This window comes from Anas platyrhynchos, chromosome 1 (genome assembly GCF_047663525.1).
Source record: "Anas platyrhynchos isolate ZD024472 breed Pekin duck chromosome 1, IASCAAS_PekinDuck_T2T, whole genome shotgun sequence".
NCBI classification, from domain to species: Eukaryota; Metazoa; Chordata; class Aves; order Anseriformes; family Anatidae; genus Anas; species Anas platyrhynchos.
This window is the reverse complement of record NC_092587.1, coordinates 61,984,874-62,008,568: the sequence shown is the minus strand read 5'-3', so window position 1 is coordinate 62,008,568 and position 23,695 is coordinate 61,984,874. Positions and strand designations below refer to the sequence as shown.

The window sequence follows — 23,695 nt, the reverse complement described above, 5'->3', positions numbered from 1 at the left end:
TTTGATAAAAGTGAAAAAAGAAATATTATTTCAACAACATGAAAATTACTTTATGTCATCTTGTTTACTGTCTTTGTAAAGGACTTCATTTTCCACCCTCTTGGCTCATCCCTGTCTTTGAGAATTCTTTTCCAACTTACTTCTCACCTCTTCTACTCAGGCTTCCTTGGCTATCATGAACACATCTCTGTCAAATGCCTTCCAACCAAAATGACAACCTTTTCCAGCCACTGTGGTCTTCTGAGCCTATTGATCCTTCCTGAAGTCTTGCCCTGTCTGACTTCTGAAATTAACTCTAGGAGCCTTTCCCGACTAGAAAAACTGAGACAGGGAAAACATGGTGACTCAAAATTATGTAAAACAGGGAGAGAGCTTTAAGTACACCTGCTCTGAACTTCTGTTTAATTTTTTTTTTTAAGGATTGCAGAACCAAAAAAGGGAGTTTAATGTCCAGTAATTTGACTTTCTCAATTTAATATGGTTTTTGTTTTATTGAAAAGGAAAGATCCTGCCTTTACTGCAAATCCAAAATGCCACTTCATGATTGTAGAAAAATAAAACACACCTATCTGTCTATTTGAGAATTTTCTTAATGCAGCCTAATGCATAAAGCATAACATAATTATTAACTTGACCTCGTCTGGCAAACCTAAATGGGTTCAGGGGTAAGAGGCACTGGCTTCTGAAAATGAAGGTCTCATGTAGTTGCACACAAGAAGCTTAAATACACAAAATCTGTTAAAGACAAAAACAGAAACAAACAAAAAGGACTCAAACAATGCTAACTCATTGAAAATGCATATTTGTGTGCTGCGTGCCTCTATTTGTATTTGAACATATGCACTCTTGTAGGCTTTGTTATAATTAAAACCTATATTTGTATTTAAAGTATGTCCTCTCATGCAGTAACCTTGTATTTTGGTTTCAAAATTGTACATATTTTTCAATGTATTGAACATTTTTTATTTAATGTGGAAGGACAAAGAACAGAGCTGCTGAATAACTGAAATCAATGCTGTTGCTTTTTTTTTTTTTTTTTTTTTTTAGCAAATAACAATACTCATTAACTTGGAGAAGTTCATTATATTTTGAAATTCCCTGCTGCTTTGTTACTTGAATAATCAGTTTACATAATTAGATTTGAGAAGTCCTACATATTGCAAAAAGTTTACTAAAACAAGCAAATACTGTTTAGTTTAACTCAAACATATAATATTTCATCATAGTAATTAGAGTTATTTTGTAACATCTGCATATCAGGGTCCTGATGTTTCAATTAAGATTAACACATCAGTAAAGCAAGCACATTACACATTTAAGATAAAAGAAAAATATCATCCTGGAGAACTTCTCCTTTTAAATGTCATTCAAATGCAAACAAAGGTCATTCTAGAGTATTAGGGAATCAAAATAACTTAGCTGAAAGATAAGCAAAATAGATGCTGAATAAAATCAGCAATTAAAAAACAAACAAAACACAACAACACAACATAATCTCTATGTTTTACTTGATTTGCATTCAGTGGAACTAAGGCATTAAAGAGGTGTCAAAAGAAAATATTCATTAGTAGTTCATTGCAGGAAAACATCGAGAACAAACTTACACTCATTTATCCAACAACCTGCTAATCTGTGTTCATTAACAGTCAAAACAGCACTTAATTAGCATTGCTTTTATCTAGACCTCTTAATTTCACCTTGAGAGGAAAAGATTATTCTGCTTGCTGTATTCATTGACTGGAATGAGAAAATATAAGAAATCTCCTAAGACATCTTGGTCAAGAAATTTGAATCCCATCCCAGATTCAGCAAGAGTAGAGTTAATTTTCTTCCTGGTATGGTGCTGTGTTCTGAATTTAAGATGAGAATAATGTTGATAACATACTGGTATTTTACTTGTTGCAGAACAATGCTTTTGCTAAGTTACACACTTTGCTTCTTGTACTGCCCTGCCAGTGAGAAGACTAGGGGTGCACAAGAAGCTGTGAGGGGGCAGAAGCACGACAGCAGACCTGAACTGTCCAAAGGGATGTCCCATGCCATACAGTATCATGCTAAACGATAAAACTGGGACAGTATGCTGGAAAGGCTGCCACTGCTTGGGGTCTGGCTGGGCATTTGGTCAGCATCACTTGCCTTGTATATTCTTATGTTCTTCTCCTTATTATTATTTTCTCTTCAGTTTCCCTCCTATTAAACTGCCTTCATCTCAGTCCCTGAGTTTCTTTCTTCCTCCTCTTTTTTTTTTTTTTTTTTTTTTTTTTTTTTTTTTTTTTTTTTACCCCATCCCAGTAGGAACAGGGTGTGGGAACAGCTTTGTGGTGTTTAGCTGCCTGCCGGGTTAAGCTGCAACAACCCCCCTTTGGCATATATGAGAGTCTCAGATTCAAGTTTTAGACTCTATCACAAAACAGTGCTTTACTGAATCAAATCAAGCTCTGTGCTTGGGTATTTCATACCCAGTAGCATCCTTATCCTAATTTGTCCAGTCGCAGTACACTCCAATTCCTAGTTAGCCCTTCAGTCATTTCAGTGGGACTCAGCCAATATAAGTGATCAGGCTGAAGGGTACTCTCAGTAGGGTATGAAATATGACAACATTGTTTATTTCTGCCTTTTTGTCATGCTGGAAAATCTCATACAGTGAACATGAGCAGAATTCACAAATAGTTTTAAGATGAAAAAAAATTCTCTGTCAAATTTCCTATTCACTGAAAAGAGATTTCACCTGCTCTGGTTATTATATCCCAGACTCACCAGTCTCTACTGCACTGGGCAGTACTGCTGAAAGGATAATATTGGTCAAAGGAGTGACTTGAGTGAAGATGGTCTGTAAATGACATTCTATTTACTTAGGAAGAAAGCAGTTCCAGCCAGAGAAAGACTTGAAGTAGCAGCCAGCCTTTGTTGCTGGCTAATGAACACTTCATTTTTCTTTAAAGAAATTATGTCTACTCTTACATTGCAGTCAGGAAGAGAAAATGCATTTAAAATTTGCAGAGTTCAAAAGATCTCAGAAATAAAGAGAGGACAGATCTCCTTCATTCATAAACTAGGGTAAATCTTGAGAACTCTGAAGGTCTGGGATGTTTAATGAGGTATAGACACACAGAGGAATAAAAGTTGTAGTGAAGTCAAACACAAATAAAAGGAATGTTACACAACAAGGAAAAGGTTGGTGGCAAGTGGAACAACACCGCAATTTTATACCTGCTATAGCTAATGGCACTAGTGAATTCTGGAAATTAGGATTTAAAAGCTGGTAATGTACTGATTATTAGGTGGCAAATGCCTCCTAGTAATTCCCACTTTTCTGGTCTGAGATTTGAGAGAAAAGTACAACTGAAGACATGCCCCCTGATGGATTGGTGATGGCTATGCTACCACAGCTTTAGCTGTGTATTATATGTTTGCAGATCACATATTTATAATGGAAAGTACAGTTTTATATTACTCCTTGTATTTTTTTCGCCTTTTCATATGGACATATTATCTGGGAAAACAGTTTTTCCTCCGGCTAAAACCTCCTTGTTTTGGCAGCCTTTTACTAGACTGAGGCTAGGCAAATGCAATCCTCTCCCCTAGGCCTTGTCAAGTACTTCTGGATCTAAAAATAAGTGCATGGACTACTGTCTGAGGGGAAGATCATATTTTCTCTACCCTTTCCACATTCAGATCAGAGAGCTGACATTGTCTCCATCCAAATACACAAATTGACACTTGTCAACAAGCATAGGTCATAATTAATGAACAAACCCTGTCTCTGACAAGCTGAGACTTGAACTAAGCCTCACAACACTCTAAGGAAGAAACAGCTCTAAGTGCCTTTATTTTGCAGTGGGGCTGACTGGTACAGAAAAGTTGAGTGAGTTCCCCAAAGTCACAGAGACAATTAGTGGCAGAGGCAGAAAGAAAGCTGGCCTCCTCGAGGAAAGCCCCTGTCCCTGCAGAAGCTACAAACCCCAGCCTTTTTACATGGTCTTTTTGCATGGTCTAAGGAAGATTTTTGAGATGCCTGAATCAGGTATTGACCCTTTTCCTTTTGTACAAAACGTAAAGCCTACTTCTCATGCCTGGCATCTGACAACTGGTTTGAAGATTTTGAGAGACTTTTTATAACCTTTTAGTGACAAGAGCCTTTCATGGACATGGCTGTTTTGAAAATAATATTGCTTTTCTCCAAAGTGTTTGTAAGTAGTAATACTTCCTTACAAGGAACTCGGTCTGGTTTTGCTGAACTTCAGCATTTACAAAGGCACCAGGATTTGTTTTAATATTTAAGCTAAAAAGACAAAAGAAATGTCATTTCTAAATGTGGCATCCATCACAGACAGCTATGTCACATGCACAGTTCATTTATCAGCCAGGGGACACTCAGACATGCCATCTGCAATTACCAAATTCCCCTTTCCAAGCACAAATCACTGTTTATTCATGGTGAGGCACACTTAAACAGTCTGAATTTGCAGCAAGCCGAGTTGTGTGAATACTGTGCCAATTTCTTTTAGGAAAAAGATAATGGTTGTTAAAACTGAGCTGCGGGTCAGTCAGCGGTGATCAATCTGCAGGGACACATGCTGCACCAGTGAATAGCTGCAAAAACACCTGAGTCCTACTAAACTTTCATTTGTGCTCATGCAGGGATGTTAGCCTTTTTCCTATTTCTTCCATAATAATTAGGGAATATTGAGAGTCTGTAGAAGATGTCAGTTTTCAATCAAATACAGTTGAACTGAAGCACATAGAGCTTGCATTTTCATTATGAATTTTCAGGATCTCCCAAGGTTGAGCAATCCTACTGTTTGAGGGAAAAACAACTGTAATGACTATTATTAATATTATTAAGTCTTCTTATGATGATGGCACCCCAGAGCCCCAGTCAGGTTTGAAATATCTTCTTCCCTTCTCTGCATCCCACTGAGGAGACATAAAATTGCTCAAAATTGATGTCTGACAAAAAAAAAAAAAAAAAAAAAAAAAAAAAGGATTTACTGTCTGTTCAATGTCTGTCTTCTCTAGCCTGCTTCCTTCCCACCTTGCTATTCAACATGTGCAAAACATTATGACCTCCTCTTGCGACCTCTCACATGATTATTCCTCTACAAGTTTATTTTCTTCACAAGGCTTACTACCTTACCCCATTTTTGCATCCCTCTTTCAAGGATATTCTTATGATATTTTTGCAACCCTATTTTAGGGATTGCAAAAATCCTGATTTCCTGCTTACTTGTACAACTGGTTCTCCTTTCTCATGTATCCCCTTTCTTTGCTCATCCTACTCTTGGGGTCTCTTCTGTCTTTCATGTTTCTTGATTTTGTACTTTCTATGCTATGTGCATTGGACCAGATTTCTAAAGCAAGATTCAAGCCAGAGAGAATTTGGAGTTGCCCTTTTGACTTTTCTCCTGCTGTGCCTGTATAAAGAGATGGGACCAAGAAGGGATGGTGCCAGGAAATCAAGAAAAGCAATGATCCAGACTGGTTGTGATAAATTACAATTATATCAATGAACGCTCAACTTCTTACTGAAGTATACTTACTTTTTATAAACTAATGAAAATAGGACTGCCAAATAGCTCTGCAGGAAAACAACCTTGTAATACTGTATCATCAATATAGCTCAGTGCAACACCTCATAGAGAGGAAGGATGGACTAGGCTTAAAATGACTTTGGTCTCACACTCTTGTACCAACAGCAGCAGAATGAGTGTAAGCAGCCTGCTGAGCACTCAGGCACCAGGATGCCTGTACCATGGGCAAGCTGTCCAGAGTTGCTCACAATGACACAGAGGTTGAGGGGGATCAGGTTTTGAGCCTGTCTCCATGCTACACAGGGTTTTACTTAGAAGTAAGACTCCACTGAGAAATGTGCTCATTTTGGATGCATCTCATTGTACCCTTCAGGTGCAATTATTCCCTCTATCCTGTCCCCCTGTGAGTCACCGAGTTTTAGTCACTGTCTCTATTTCAGATCTGAATGTCCTGAGAAACTGCAGGTAGATGTGTGCTAGGATCTTGATGACCTGCTACTGCAAATGTCAGCTGGCATTTTGCACCCAGGTGTTCACACGCACTCTTGATTTTTATCAATATAAACATTTTTATTACAGCTTTCCACAACCTTAAAGGATTGCTATTGTTTAATACAATGTAGACAGTTTGGTACGTGCTGACAAAAAAATCTCAGCTAACTTTTATGTTTCACAAGTTTTGTTCTCAAAATTCTTGTGAACTTACGGTGTTGCCCCTTGATTTTTGGCAACGTTATTAATTACTACAGATTGTAATTTTTTTATTATTTTATATATATATATTTTTTTTTTTTTTTTCTGGTCCAGAATTGTAACAGAACTACAAATGAAGATCCTTGTTCACTTCTGTTTATGTAATCATTTCACCAACAAATTGTACTGTGATCCAAACTTAACGCTTTCTCTTGATTTTATTGGATTCTGCTGAGCCTTGTGTTGTGCCTTTCCATTTCTGCATTCTCCATTATTCCATCATTATCACATTATCCTTTTTTATTCAACACAAATTGGAGAAAAGCTTGCAGGGAACAGCAAGGCGACACTTGCAATTGATGCAAGAGATAAAACTGTTGAGAAGAAAAACGCTTTTCTTCTGCCTTTAAATAATATTCTAAACACTCTTTCTGTGGGTTGCCATAATGTTCTTTCATTGGGTGTCCTGATATTTATTTATCAAGAGCTACCTCATGGCTAATCAGAACTTTATTGGTTATAATAGATACCAGCTGTTAACAGATTAAGACGTCAATCCAAATTCTCTATGCAGTATTTGTAGTTGGGAGCAGGAGCTGATTCTCTCCTGAGATGAGCAGCACAGTGATCAATGCCAGATAACTAATAAATTCAGGTCCACGAAACCCTATAACTGAAAGGCAATCGAAAGGGGAGGCTGGTCCTGGCATGCAGTCACAGGGTTGCCTGAGAACATATGGGGTAAAATGGTGTGAGGAAACAGCCCCCAGGCAGTCACAGAGCAGTGCTGAAACACGTAAGTTATGGCAGTTTAAAACATGGCACCTCCCTGCCACCAAGGGTGGCCGAGCCAAAATGGCCACCCCGGGTACGTGGCTGGGAGGGACTTCTTGTTGTGACCCGGTGGTGGCTGCACAGGCGGGGCCGGCTGGTGCTGCCAGCGGGCCAGTCACAGCGGGGCGTCAGACCAGGTGGGCGGGTTGCTATGCGAAATGTCGGCCCGAGGGCAGAGCAGACAGGGGGTGATGTGGCTGGAGGAGGAACAGAGCCTGCTGGGGGCTGGCAGGGGCAGGGCGTTCACCACAGCCCGGGGGCTCAGGCTCGCCGTGGTGTGTGCTGTAGGCGCTGAATAAAAGTTTTTCACCTTGTTAACATGTGAACGTGGCCGCATTGCTCTGTTGGAAGTGACCATCTGATACTGTTACACACAGAGTTAATACGATTTTTTTCCTCAGTTGTACAGCACTTGTCTCAGAGAAGGCCTCACACTGTTCAGCGATACCTTAACTGGACTGATGTGTTGAAAGAAGAAAGCAAGCACCGGCTTTTCTCTGCTTTACATCTGTTCTTGCTGCAAAGCAGTGTTTGCAGTGTGGGAACTGATGAGGAGGGGGAACATTCAGAGGGGAAGATGGCCCAAATGTTGTTTTGTCCACTTTCGTGCCAGAAAGGTGGTATGCAGCTGCACAAGAAGTTATACATGGAAGTTAGGGATTTGTCCATAGCCCTATGCTCCCCTTGTCACCGTGTCTGCTTCTGGGAGCTCTATTTGCAATAAATCAGACTCTTAGTACTACAACTAAGGAGAAAAAAAAAAAAGTAGCCTAGTGGTTCTATTGTTCACCTCCTGTGCAGGTCTGATGTATCACAAGTAGATATAGTAGATATATAACTTTAACGTTTATCTCTTAAATATTTTTATTAAGTATGCTTTACCGTTCTGTGAACTTAAATATTTCATTTCTGTCTGTGAAACTGGACAGAAAATAGAGATGAGAGAAATATCTTGGCTGTTGTCTATCTAATCCTTAATTTAGCTGACCTGCTGTGCCACTCTGGGTAAATGAGACATGGAACCACAAAGAAACAACGTATAGGCAATATGCCCTTCAAGCCGAGAAAGAATTAGTATAAAAAGGGCAAATTATAGAAGCAGATAATGACTGTAATAGTTCCCAAGCTTAAAAACAGATGCATGCTCTGTGCTTTACAATTCTCATATAAAAGCATTTACAGTCTTGCAGAGACAAAATTGAAAGGCAAAACAAAGAAACCTTTAATCATAGCTGGAACATATTTTTAAAATACCAGAAAGGTAGGGGCTGGGTGGTTGGAAAATGAAGAGTGGGAAAAAATGGACCACAGTTAACCCTTATTTTTTATAGGATAACTCACTTGAAACCAATGCTTGCTACAGAGATATGGTGAAGCCAAAAGAGAAATATCTTCATTTTCTAAAAGTAGAAAATGCCAGCACACAACAGCTGGCATCTGGAGGTAATCTTCAGTGTGAGGTCTGCGGTGATACTGGGTCCAGAGCTCGTCCTCTTCCCTCAATGTCACGGCTTTAAGTCAAAGTCTGGCCAGTACAGAAAGTCAACATCTCATGAAGAAAGGAACTACAAGGGGATGGTCTTCATGTGAGCTCTGATGACTGGACATTGGGGTGTGACTAGCTATGTATAAAAGGCATCATACTCATTTATTATCTGACTGATCACATACAATATCTCCAAGATGTCCTGAGTCAGCTTGCCTGGTAGAAATGGGTCATGATATTAAGTGACTATCCTGAGAGAAGCCATGGTGAGGAGTGCTTTCCCTACATCATTACCAAGAAGTTTGAAGGTTTATTTTTGTGGACTGCCATCAATACCAAGTTCAGCCACTGGTTTCGTAACACCCAAAATGGTGTTTGAAAATATGTTCCTCGCTTAAGACCTCAAGCAGCTGCATTCCTGGAAAGTGTTAAATGATTAAGTGATATGTGATAGATCAGAATGCCTTTATAGTTTCATCTTTATAGCAAAACAACAGGTGAACTTTAGTTAAAGGATTGAATAAAAGAGGAATACAGAGAATAGTCCTCTCATGACTTTTATGTCCTCCTTCTCCCTCCCCCCCCCTTTTTTTTTTCTGAAACTTAGTAAAATAACAAAGTGGTATGACTTTTACATGAACCAGTCTTTGATCCTCCTCTAGCCTCTGATGTATTCCTTAGGAGTTAGTACAAAGCAAACTTGACTATTAGAAATAGTTCTGCAACTCAGGTGGAAAACATACAAAAAGTCTTGCGTGTTTTATCTTTCTCAAATGGTTTACTACTACTGTGCTTTTTTTGTTCCTTGTTATTGAGGGGGATCACATTGTGATCAGTATTCAGATTCCTTTGTTTACTACAGAGGTTAAAAAGAGGTTAAAAAAGAGGTTAAAAATAATTAAACTTAAAGCATTAAACATGACAGAAAAAAAAAACTCAGAAAACTTTCAGTCATTTTTAATAAGCATTTTTTTTTTCCCCAGAAACAATATAATTACAATAATTGAGGAATTTTATATCAGTTGGTATTTCTCATAGATTCTGTTCAATAAAATTAATCAGTCATTCTGCTGAGGTGATGTTAGAGGTTCTGTCTCTATTAACCATTGCTAGACCTAATAAAATAAACAACAGGTCTACTTTATTTACATATTTTTTAAAAGAAAGATGTATCAAAATTCAGTTCTGATTCTACTCTTTTAATAATAAAAAAAAGCAACAGCAACAACAACAAAACAGCATGTGCAAAATTAACAGTGGTTGCATGTGCTTAAATTGCAATTTCTAGAGCTCCAATTATACTATCAGTTTATTTCAGAGCTACAGGTTTTTGTCAGTTTATCAATAGCTTCTGACAGCCATTGTGAAGCTGTTTCTTGATTCCCAGTTTATTTCACAGCATTGTTTTGAATCACGTTTTTTTGAATTTAAAAATGTTTGTCTTGTCCTGTTCATACAGTATCAGACTGTGGTACACACATAAGTTGGGCTGTCAAGAAAGTTAATGGTGGTAGAATGGAGAAAAAATACAGCTTCCTGTTGGCATGCTTCAGGTGGGATTCAGCTCACAGATTAAAATACATAAATTAAAATGATAGCACTTGGGAATACACTGGAGCTCACATTATAGTCAATGGAGAACAAGTGGGGCCATAAGGTGTCTGGAGAGTTATTTGCCTTATCCTCAGGTGGATATGTACATCTGATTGGCCTAATTTGCAAGCTGAATCTTGCTTTGTTTGAGTGGAGATGATGTGTTTCTCATTATGACATCTCTTGCAAATTTGCGCTACATGGGATGATACACATCATTTGCCTTAAATTTGAAGCTGAGTTATTTCTTGATATTCTGTTATAAGCCTATCATATCAGCTCTTCAAGATCTGTTATGCCTATACATGGCTTTGAGAGGTCCTGCAGTGTCTGAGACCAGCCTCCTTCACAAGCTGTAGCTCTGTCCCTGATGTATGGCCATGACTAAGAAAATCAGTGGAACCACCTTCACATAGAAGACTTGGAGATTCCAACTTCAGATTTCATCATTACCAACATACCTGACAGCAAAGCGTGGTGTCTGTCTTTGTACGGCAAGAAAGGAAGGACAAGAATGCCTTCAGAAACATCAAAAAGAAGGATTTTTATTTTCTGTGCACTGTGACTTAACTACCTCAGCACTGGAGTGGAAAACAGTGTGCTTTTATAACAATTGTTATATCAATGTGTTTTGTATATCAATGTATAGGAATGTATTTTAAATATAGTATGTCAACTACCTGAATAGAGAGCACATCAGCAAAGACTAGGAACTTGTGGCTCCTGACTCCAGACACCACCCAAGATCAGTGTTGCACCGAGATGAAATAATTTGAAGTTATTGGCCTGATAAAAATTAATAAACTCCCATATTATTATCTTTATTAATGATGCCTGTATTATATTAATATATGTGCTTTTTGCCTGTTTTATTTAAAAATAATTATGAAAATGAATATATATTTGCTATACGTTTTATATGTTATGCATGAGAATTCTCACTAATTTCTAATTAGAGGAAAGTTCACCTACCCTCTCCTGGTAGCCAGGCAAGTTAAGTTCTTTCTCTTTAGTTCTGGGGTGATGTCTGCCAGGAATGCTGATAACAGTTAATCCAATTTAGTAGTGAGGATACCTGAATAGCTTCCTGTTTTATTTATTTATTTATTTATTTATTTATTTATTTATTTATTTATTTTATTATTTTTCCCTAACCTTCCGTATGACTTAACATTTAAAAGAAACCCACTACAAAAAAAGTGCGAAATATTATCCATTCGTACATGTGTCCTGGTTTCAGTTAGAACAGAGTTAATTTTCTTCCTAGGAGCTGGCAGAATGCTATGTTTTGGCTTAGGATGAGAAGAGTGCTGATAACACCCTGATGGTTTAATTGTTGCAGAGCAGTGCTTCCACCAAGCCAAGGACGTCTCAGCTTCTTGCTCTGTCCTGCCAACGGGCAGGCTGGGGGTGCAGCAAGAGCTGGGAGGGGACAGACCCAGGACAGGTGACCCAAACTAGCCAAAGGGGTATTCCATAGCATCTGACATCAGGCTAAACAATACATAGGGGTGGCTAGCCAGGGGAAAGGGGCCGGGACTGCTTGGGTTTAGGCTGGTCATGGATCAGCGGGTAGTGAGCAATTGCATTGTGCATCACTTGTTTTGTATACATTATTAGTAGTACTATTATCATCATTGTTATTATTGTTATTATTGTTATTATTATTTTCCTGTCTTAATAAACTGTCTTTACCTCAACTCACGGGCTTCACTTTTCCGTTTCTCTCCCCCATCCCAGAGAGGGAGGGGGGAGAGTGAGCGAATGGCTGTGTGGTGTTTAGCTGCCCACCGGGTTAAACCACGACGACATGTATCCCCTTACAAGAAGCCTTCAAGAGATCCATGTGAAATGTGTTCATGGCTTTATCTTACAACTTCAGTTACATAAGTACCTGAGTTATGTGTCAGGTACAATCAGTTTTTAATGAATTTGTTGAGTCTAGTTACATTCTGCAATTCAAAATGCTGTCTTATTTTCTTCCTAGTCAAAGTTGGCCATGTGGTTTTCTTTCTGACTGCAGGATGGTATTTACAGTCCTAATTCCCTGAATCATGAGTCTTGTTTGAATGAGGTAGAGGCAGTGATTCCCTGCCTGAAAAGCAGCAAGACATGGATTTACCAACTCATAAACAGATGTATTAGCCAGCACATTACCCTTAAAAACTGATAATCATCCTTTTTTATGATTCTAATAACAGTGCAAAACACCCAGCTGCACCATATATATGGTCTTACTTGATTATATTAGTTATTTTCTCTTATTGGCTGGAATTGCCCTTTTATAGTGTAGCAGCATATACACATTTTCAAGGGCTAGTAAAAAGTAGCGGCCAAACCAAATTGAAACTCCTCATAATAGTAACCTCTCTGTGTGAAACTTAATGTGCTGTGAAGGAGCACTTTGCAGTCTCCCCAGCAAAGAGAATAGACATATTCTCAGCAGGTTTAGGGGAGCAGGCAGGGGATTATCTCAAACCCAGCTAAAATACAATTAAAAATAAATTATTATTATTATTATTATTTATTTATTTATTTATTTATTTTGTATTCAGCTGAGGGTGAATGCAGTTTTAGTCTAGTTTAAGAAAAAAACTCAATGTAATATACAAATAAAAAGAGCATAATAAAATTTATGCAGTGAAAAATTATAATCTGGAAGGTGAAGTAAGTGAAACAGAAAACAACATGGAAAATTGCATAGAAAATAAGAAAAAAAAATAAAAAGGAAAAAGAGGGAAAAGGAAAATGAAAAAAAAAAAAGAAAAAGAAAAAAACCCTGTTGCTTCACTGTAGAGAGGATGCAAGACTTCAGATATAACTGCAAGTAGATTTTATCTGTATAAATCTTGGCATATATCCATAGTGTTACACTCAGTCATGCTGATGTAAATTATGGCAGGGGTTGGTCCCTTAAGTCCTAACTCAAAATGTATTAACGTTATTCAGAAATTTTATAGTGACTTTAGAACAGGGCTGGATTAAATCTTAATTTTTGAAAGAAAAGTTAACCTATTCTCTTTTGGAATGTATCTCAATATGTATACTCCATACAGGAAAATTCAAATACAAGTATGATTTGTCTAAGAAGCCAGGGATCTCTCTGAGCCAAAGGAAGCAAAGAAATAAAAAGAAAATGATGTAATTTGTCTTTGGCAGGAGAGGAACAAGTGAAATGGCACCAATTTATCTTGAGAGAAGCAAGAAAGAAAGTAGAAGAAGGCATGAAATGGCAAGAAAAAGAGTTCTTAGTATTTTTTTTTCTTGTAGGCTAAAAATAAATAGCTAAATAAACACATGAAAACATTCACAGTTCTTTTCAAAAGAGGAAAATAATCCCTGTTTCAAAGATAAGTGAACTGGGGGGTAGTTGGGTGGTGGTGGTAGGGTTTGTAAGCTCAAGCAGGGGAGGTAGGCATGCCTTAGGATGTCAAACATCAAAAATTAGATTCTTCAAATCCTATTTAGCTGCTACCTCACCCTGGGATACGGCGTATCGAAGCTGCTGATATTGAAGTTCTGCTGGAAGCCTACCCAGAAGCATCCCAGGAATGAATACAAAAAGCCTGTCTGGAATTAAAGAAGAGGTGCTTCTAGTTTCCTCATATTAAGGGCTTCATTCCTTAGAAATTGTTCAGATTCTGCTAAAGAACAAAGCTCTGCACAAGACACCAAAAGGAGATACACTGTTGGTGCTTCACAGTTTTTACCCAGTAGTTCAGAGAACAGCAGGCTGTGAAAAAAAACAGGTTTAATTCTTACTTGAATCGCCATCTGCCTCAGTTTGGTAATGACCATGGTGTGTAGTGTCATGAGACAGGTCCTTTTTTATTTCTTGACATTGATAATGTTCTCCTTTGCTTAAAATTATTAAATATTTGTTGGGCCAAAGAGGGGGAAGAGGGAACACGTTGTTTTGATCTCTCTGTGGCCCAACAGTTAAGGCTTTGAACTCCAGTAAGGGAAATCTGGATAACTGTTTCTGCTCCAAATGACAATTTCAGCAGCTTATGTTAAATATCCTGAAATATGAGACATCTCCTTCATAGCAATGAGAAACAAAATTCTGTTCATATTTCTGTCTATAAAAGTTTTACCATCTACCTCAGTGAGGATCAATATATCATCTCCTAAAAAATGTCATCCTGCAATTTCATATTTTCTAGTCAGTTCCTAGAAATCATTTTTCTCCCAGATTTCTCTGTCATTCTCAACTGCAGAATATTGGGCTCTGGAATTAATGGGAATAATTTTCCTTCATCATGATTGCTGTTCTTATACATCTGATTCAAAAGGTCTGCTTGTTAAATAAGTTTTTCCACAGTTTGTGATGGTATATTCAGTCAAAAGAAGGCAATAGAACTGACTGTGCTTAAACATATATTTTCTGATTGCTGGTTTTCTGCCTATCAGTCAGGAAAAATCATTCTGAGGATTCTAAACACATTTTTTTTTTTTTTTTTGTCAAAGCAAATTCATACTGTAGTAAAAGCTGAACATAGTATATTAAGTACTGATGTGGATCTAGGTCTTTTCATGATTCAGTTAACTACTACCCCCATCATTACCTTTTGTTTCATTTCCCTACTTGCAAAATACAGAAAAATGACAATAATCTTGCTTGAAAAGTGCTCTAAGATTAAGCTTCTTATTAAAAAAAAAATAAATAATAATAAATAGCACCACAAACAACCAAAAGCAAAACTAACTGTATTATTAACTCAGAAGTTGTTGTCAAAGCATCTCTTTATTTCATAGGGTTAGGCTGTCATCCCTGAAATGCAAAGTTGTAGTGTTTTCAGTATACGGATCACACCTATCTAAAAGGTACCTGGCCACCTATAAGGCCAAATCTCAGTAGCTGCTACATGTGTGTGGTTTGGTAGGGAGCAACCTGTGTGAGAAAGAATCAATCTGACACCCTGTCCTGCTCGTTTTATAGTTGTTGTTGTTGTATAGTTGTTTTCAAAGGAATTTCTGTACAGCTAATAACAGGTTTGAAGAGAATTGCATTCAAGACAGTTCACCAGAAGTTTTGAGTAGTCTTCTGTAAAACCTCCAATTTGAATATATGTTTAGAAAGCCACAGTCATGGTTATTGTTGGGAGAACCTTACCATTGAGGGGATACTATTTTGTAGTTTCTTAGCAGCAATTACAAAACTTTTTTTTTTTTTTTTTATTTATTTTTATTTTAACAATGCTTACACCCATGACCTTCCATTGTCTTTAGGACTCAGCATTGTAAGGCTGCTTGTCAGAATCAAGCCTGTAACCATTTTGTTGAAGACCCAAGAAATTTGTTGATTAGCATTCAGCAAGCTTGAAATATAGATGGAGAGACTCATAAATACATGTCTGGAAGGGGTCTAGTAAAGATGTCTAATCCAACTACTTGCCCCAAGGCAAGATCAATTGCAACTAAAGTTTTTCTGACAGATGTTTATCCAGTATATTCATAAGAATGTCAGTGATAGATATTGTACCCTTCATGACACACTGTTTTCAAGACAGAGAAAAATATTTCAAAACACAGCCTTGTGTTCTACGGCTAGGAGACAAACAATGTCTGTTTGTGGGCTTTGCTATGCTTGTACCAATCCTGATCTACATTAACATACATATCGTCCATGGGGTGTTGAAATCTGCTGCGTGACGGGCTGGTAGTTGGGACTCTATGAGATGACTGGACATGTGTATGGTGAATTGATTTTCAGATAATTGTGTTTATGAAATATAAAAGCATGCTATCTGACTCTATGGTTTAAGGATAACTGTCTCAAGGATGCTGTGTTTAATTAAGACATATGTATTCTTTATTAAGAATACATGTTGGATCCTTCAAAAAAGACCAAATATTTTAGGACCACAAATGAAATTAGAAGCTGGGAGTCTTTGCATTTAGAAGGTAGGTGCACTCTTTAGAAAGGTATGTACAGCTCAGCCATTTCAGAGAAGTGAATATTGAAGGTACAAACCATGGTTCTGTTAGTCTAGGATTTGTAAGCATTTGCTGAAAATACATTGTAACCTTAAGGTGAACATGCTCATGAAAATTAATAAAGCAAACACCTCACAGGTCGATGTTTTGTCTGGACTTCACTGCATTTTGTCTTTTTTTCTACTTTCAAATATCTACTTTGTTTTGAATATAAAGATTCAAATAATCTTTCATGACCCATAGAGAAACCTGTATGAGATTTTTTATTACGATTTATAGCTTCTGCAGGATTTTTCTAGTGTATTCTACATCTTTAAACCTTTGGCTTTAATTACATCTGAGTTCCAATAATCCATATTTTTACCTACTGTTGAGTACTCGTAGTAAACAGATGAACTTTGAACAGACATGAAAAAAGATTAATGTACTTGTAAATGAGGAAACCATGCTGATCATCGAGATCAATATTTCTCAACTTTTCATGATGGCAATGACCCTCGCTCAAAGAAAATAAAGTATTTCATGAAATTTAAACATTTTCTATCAAAGCATGAATGAAGGTGAATCAATGAGAAGAACAGCAAAGTTTTGCAGCTTTTTGTACATGTGCTTCAAGAACGTGGTGAAGTGATTTGATCTGGAGGAGTACAGAAGATGTGAATTAGTGAGAACAGAATTTTCAGAGCTTTGCAATCTTTTGAGTACTTTTTGGGATTGCTCTAGGGTATATCACAGCCCATGCATTGGAAACGAACTCTTTCTTGACTGTCTTTTTGCATAATGCCCTAAAGCAACTTACTAAAGAGTAACACAGGATTGTAAAATGGAGGTTGTGATACGTACTATATATGTCTCTTTGTATAAGAGCAGGTGATGTCTATTAGTGTTCATTCTTCGGTTTCATCTGGCCATAGTATACAATGTGGAGTATAGTGTACTCCATAGAGTACAAAACCACTAATCAGTGGAAAAACAAAACAAAACAAAATGGAATAGGCATGTAGGAATATGAATTTGCTCTTCTATGCATTTTCCTCCACCATTTCTTCATCTGAAAATGATAGGCAATTAGGAAAAGGGAAAAGAAACAAACAAACAAATACACCTTCTGGTAAATTTGGCAAAAACATTAGAAATTTAGGGTGGAAGAAATGTGTAAAAATGTGCTATTTATTTGAAAGTATGTGTTTAATGATACAGTTTGAACTTCCCAGCTAAACAAACATGGAAAAGACATCATGTTTCTCAAATACAAATTTGTGAAAGTGAAAAAGGTTGACTCAGTTGTCAGTGAAAATTTCAGTCCAATATGATGAAGAGTAGAAAGGATGAAAACCAAAACCATATTCCTATATAATTATAATGTCTTTATCTTAACTCTATTGCTTATAATTTATTTTGTCATCAGATACAAACCACTGTGTAGTGATACTTTTATAAATGCACTTTTCATGTATAAAACATACTCTATTGCCTTCAAATTCTTTGTAGAGAATAAGAGGTGCTCTTTAAAGGAAATAATCAAAATCATAAAGCATCCATAAAATAAATGTTTTTGTTTGACTCTTGCTAAGGTATAGTAGAAAGTTATTGAAACAAAAAGGATTTACTATAAGAATACTGATAACTATATATATAAATATATATTGTTCAGTGAACTACAAAACTTTCTCTTGTTTAATTTACTACAGGACAGAGTATTCCTCTTAAAACCTCCACTATTTTGCTCTACCCACCCTTCCTGCATAATAAAGTCAGAGTGTCCGTAGGAACACAAGAGGAGTCAGATGTATCATGAATTGTCAGAAGATGTCAGAATTGGCATCTCCTATACATAAACCCCTTTGCCAAGAAATGAGACAGATAAAAGACAGAAGCACCGGAAATGTATTATCAATATCCTCAGTGCTGAAAGTATTCAGCATTTCTCTTTCACCGAAAAGAGCTTCTAAATCATTTATAGTCCTGGTAGAAGTGACTTTGAGAATCTCTCCTACAATCCCCTACTAATTTAGGAAGCATAGTGATCCAAACAGTGCTAATGTGCTGATTCACTTGACTGTCACTCTAACTTTATGCAATTTCATAAGCATTAATTGTTTTATAACAAATCACGTCATTCCCTGAGAAGAACACAATCTATTTTTAATATTTTTTGATAGTTCCTTTCTAGAGTGAAAAAGTTATACCTTCAAAACTAAGTTGTTTAGGCACCTTAAAAAAATGGCACAAGTTCTGTGTTTGCTGATAGAAGTTTGAATAACTTTGCAAATGGGATCCAAAGTCTTTTTAACCCTGCTGACAGCCATCTTTGGGAACACTCCTGTACTAATATAGCAAAAATGGAAAATTTCACTGGAAGTTTCTTCTGGATAGGTACAGTGGAATTTCAGTGTAACATAACAAGTTTAGCCTTTATATATAGAATAGAATCATAGAATCATAGAATATCCTGAGTTGGAAGGGACCCTTAAGGATCATCAAGTCCAACTCTTGACACCGCACAGGTCTACCCAAAAGTTCAGACCATGTGACTAAGTGCACAGTCCAATCTCTTTTTAATATATATCCAATCTCTTCTTATGTATATATATATATATATATATATATATATATATATATATGTATACACACACACACAGACACACACACACATATATATATTTATTCTTAGCAGAAAAGAAGTGATTAAATCTGCAGAGTGAATGTTTGGAGTTGTACCTGAAGAGACATCAGATTTTCTTCAGCATAAACTAAATGCGTATCAGTTTACAGAATAACCTTAGTTAGGCAACAGTCACTGAATTTATTTGAGTTCAACCTGTACTAATGCTAGCCAAAAGAAGAAAAAAAAAAGGATAACAGTTGCCTACAAAAAGCATTTTTGTTGAACAATTACAATGGTGAAAAACAGATCTTTTGTCCAAGGAAAGTAAGGCTCATATGTTGCTTGTAAGCAGCCATTAGCCCTGTTCATCAGATTGTAGTATTTTGCATGTCATAAAGTGGAAACTCAACCTTACCTAGATGAGACCAAAGCACTGAATCATAGAAAAGGGAACTGTCATGCTGAAGAAGATGAGAAACTGTATTACAAGATGTATTACAAGATGGAGTGCTATTCAGGCTCTTGTCTTGTACACTTACACTAAAATTTAAATACTTATAAACATATTTAAACTTGATTTTTATTTTATTTTTTTTCCAATGGCACTTTGCCTTTGATACACAGTTCTTCTTCATCCTTTTGATTTTAGGTCCTGTTGAATTTACACTATGTTTTTGTGCCGTCTATGCTATTTCTTCTGCATAACAAAACCATATGGACATGCCACAAATGACTATATATAATAAAAAGTGCTATATTACATTTCCTTTACAACTAATACTCTTCTTAAGCAGCTTCAGTGTTGTAACTGATCAGGGAACAGTTGTTGTAACTGAACAGGGAACTAATGTTGAACATTATGATCAGAGTAGTTGAGGTAGATCTGGAGATGATCTAGTCCACTGCACTGGACTTGTTCTGTCAGGTACCATGTTACAGCTATTGTAATTCAAATCCAAGTGGAGAACATTACTTACATTTTAGTACCTTTTACAGGCCACCTAGAGTGTGTCACATTGCAGAATGGGCACTTTATTAAAAGGAGTCATCCAAGTAATTTCTGAGAATTATGTGATAGCTTACATAGCCATACAATACTAGTTGTTCCACCGAAAGGTTAGCGAACACCCTTCAGGCATCTGTTTTAATAACACTTTGCAGTGGAACCCAACCTCTTAGGAAACATATTTTATTCATGGATTATCTCAAGTTTATGTTTTAAATATTTATGGGGTTTATAATTCCATGTGGTCCTTCCTGTGATGCACAACGCAAACATTTTTATGAGAAAGTGTATCCATATATTTATATAAAAATAATATGTTATTTCCTCTCCATAGAGTTGAATTGCCCTATTGAGTAAACTGCAGTGATTATACTGATTTTTGCTTCCTTTGTTCTGCTTTATTTCTTTGTTTACACTTCAATCTTTTTTTTTTTTTTTTTTTTTTTTTAAGGTTTCCAGCACCACACAATTAGTAATATAGCATTTTGGTTGAGAGCAGGCTTGTAATACCCTTAAAAAATGCCATTCTTTATCCCTTTTAACGTTTTTCAGGATACAGAATGGAACCAGGTTGTGCTATTCTTCAGAATACAAGAGTTCTTTCAGCAACATTATAACTTTTCATACTTTCTTAAAAACAACCCAAAACAGGCATCCTGTTTTTTTTTTTTTTTTTTTTTTTTTTTTTTTTTTTTTAAAGTTTGCAGACATACTAAAGCCAATATGTCCTCATTAACTTTTGTGCTGGGGAGGAAGATATCCAATAAATAGTAAATGGAAAAAAAGGAGTTACTCATAGACAGAAACTTAATTTTCCAGCTGTGATTTTCAACAACTGAAGAAATAAGATGGGCTTATGAGTGGACATAAAAATGGACATTGCAATAACAGCAAAATATACTGCAAGTGATTGTTTCAATCAGAAAAGGGAAACATATTTGAAATCAAGAGGATTTCAACTTCATAAGAGTCAACAAGACTTTAATTTGTAATGAAGACAGAAATAAGATTGAGAAGATTTCCAAGTTGCTGAAATAAATGCTAGCAAAATGATGATAAAAGAAACCAAAATATTCGGTGTGATTATCTGAGGAGCAATCTCAAGAAATCTTTCATGTCAGACAGGGTGAACAGAAAAAAGGAGTCACAATTTATTTCTGTCTGTCTGTCTCTATTTTATGGCAACAAGAGAGAAAGGAGAAACATTGACAGAAGGGACCATAGTTTATGGTTGGTGAGAGAAGGGCCTGATACTGTCTTAAGCTTCCTCATTCACACTTTCATTTATTGTGCCTCGAGAATGTATCCAAGATTTTGTGAGCATTCAGTGATAGACTGCAGGGGAAGATGCAGAGAGGAAAGGAAAGTTTTGAGAGAACAGTAAAACAGAATGCCCCCCTGAAAAGAAAATACAGGGTGGATATTTTTGCTGAAGATATGTACATATCAATAAAGCTTCAGAGAAAAAGAATGAGGAAAATTGCCCAAGTTGCAGAGAAAATATCCCATTTGCCTTTGTCTCCTATTCATCACTATTCCTCTCACTTTCACATATATTGGAAAATGCCCTCATATGATTCCATGCATCCATTATAGTATTTTCAGTTCTTCCCTGCTCCCAACCCCCATCTGCCCCTCCAAATTACTACTTTTAAAGCTGTTAAAAATAACCAAGTTATCCTTCTCAGTGTTTTCTGAAGTCTTCTGCGCTTTCTATGGTTTTACTACAGATGAATGCTCCTTTAGACTAGGACTTTTTCTATTTTTATCCGGTAAAAAAATGAATGTAATACCATCAGTCAACATCTTAATCAATGAATTAAATGTGATGGTAAATCCCTTATGACTGACCCTTACATGGATAAAAATTTTATATGTCAACTAACCTCATCTTTCAAAGAATGATATTTTATTTGGTCAACAGGAATTAGAACATTATATATTTTCCAAACTCTTATTGACATTGTTGACATGTGCAGTGAGATTCATAACTCAAGTAGAGAAATAGAATGCTAAAGTCCCAGAGGAAGAGATAAGTTAGAGATAATTTTGACCTTTACTTCATATATATACTTTTTGCTCTTTCCCTCAGATATAATCTAAATACAAGATAAACTAGCAACTGAATATTTTTTCAAGAATTGTTCCAGCTGTGAAGCTTTACAGCCACATCATTAGGATTAACTTGTGATCTAAATGCTATCTTGCAGCTTAGCTATCTGCTACTAAATATTGGATGCTTCTCTGTGGAAACCATTTTATTACTTGCCTAAATATTTCATTCAGAACAGTCATGTGAACAGGTGGTCATAAGAGAACAATGAAGGAGCCTGGAAATATCCACTGGGGGGAAAAAAATTTAAAAAAATGAGGCTGTAGGTCATCAGACAACCAAGACTTTATAAACTTTTTGAATCTGTAACATTTAGAACAAAGTGGATCAGATGGAGAAAATAAGGGATGGAAGATACTTGTCTTCAATTTAGCTTTGTGAGACCAATGGACCTTATAGTGGTCAGCTTCTTTGGTGATGTGGACTCTTCATGTTACAGTTTTTTAGAAGCACTGTCTGTAAAATAGCTGTCTGGAAGCAAAGCAATCAGTGCAGAGTACCACTTGAACCAGCTAGCAGACATCTTGACAGGCTAAATGGAGGGTTGCAGAAATCGCTGTCGCCAGTTGCAAAGCTAAAGCAATAGCATGGCATTACCCAGGGCAATGCATACCTCTCCAGAATGTTATCATCAGTGTTTTGATCTCTTTTGGGACATACTAAAGAAGCACCATCTGATTTTGTTGGTCTAGTCTGTTCAAGTTGTTGAAATCAGTGGGGAGCAGTTCCTTGTCCATCCATTGAGGTGTAACTGACTTAAGCATCAGGTACTTTGAGGTGGAGTTTTTGATTATCTAAGACAGTGTTTTTATAGATAAAATGCATTAGCCCTCTACAGGAGAGAATGAGGCAAAACATTGACCAGGAAGAAAAAAAAGTCCTCATTCACAAGTATTTTCAAAGCCTAATTTATTTTCTCATTTCCCTTTCTTAATGACCTTTTCTGTATTTATATGTTTTTACTGTCTTGTTTGTAAACCTTTACTAATTTATTAAGCTTTCTTTTCCATAATCAGTTAGGGTCATTACTTGATTTAAGCTTATTTGCACACAGAATATAACGAAGTATTGAGAAGCTTGGTCCTAAATAACTGCCACTGGTTCCACTGAAATTTCTGCACACGAAAACTCCTGGACTGTGAGCCCTTGTTCCTCTCTTCTTTATAAACAGAAGAACAGGAAATATCAGCTATCGTTTTGGTTTATGAAGCTTAAACAATGGTTAGTTGAGTTATATCTTTGTTATATTGAGTTATATCTTTGCTGTCAACAAGTCCCATGGAGCTGCATTTGGAGCTATGCTTTTCTCTATCTAAATAGCTGACCAAATAATTGTTTCTCTGTCTTCCAAACTCCTGTACAGTTGTTCGTACCAAGACAAATGTCCTTCTGCTACATGAAAAAGATGTTGACTGGTACAATGCTATGTAAGTTCAGGTGCAAACAAGTGAAATTCTGTCACATGTTGGCCTGAAAATTTGACCTGTGAATTAAAGATGGAAGAAAGGCAACTGCAGTAAATAAGCACAACGGTTTTGCAAAATTTGTTGGAAGTAGTCATTATCTATTTAATTGGGTGTCATATGAATTGTACATCTACAAATGTAATTGAGATGGTTAAATCATTCAAATGTTTTAAGTGTTGTACTTTCACAGACTACTTGCTATCTACATTTTGATTCTTTCTCTGCATCATCAACAACAATAATAACAGCAGCAGTAATAATAATCCAGCTGAGAATAATGCATTGATGTTGTTTGTGTCACTAATTGTGAGAACATAAAACAAATCCTACTTCTAGCATATCTGTCAGCAGTGCCTGTTTACTTCTGAAACTGTGAATACACTTTATATCTGTGAACAGTAGTTGCCTTGGAGAATATGTTTTAC

The 23,695-nt window shown here is 36.5% G+C and overlaps 1 long non-coding RNA gene across 1 annotated transcript; it reads left to right on the top strand.

The window, feature by feature from the left end:
* The first annotated feature begins 6,746 nt into the window (after positions 1–6,746).
* Positions 6,747–9,087, top strand: LOC110352843 (uncharacterized). Its single transcript, XR_002402499.4, has 2 exons — positions 6,747–7,020; positions 7,460–9,087. It is a non-coding gene; the product is annotated as an uncharacterized lncRNA (long non-coding RNA).
* The last annotated feature ends 14,608 nt before the right edge of the window (positions 9,088–23,695 follow it).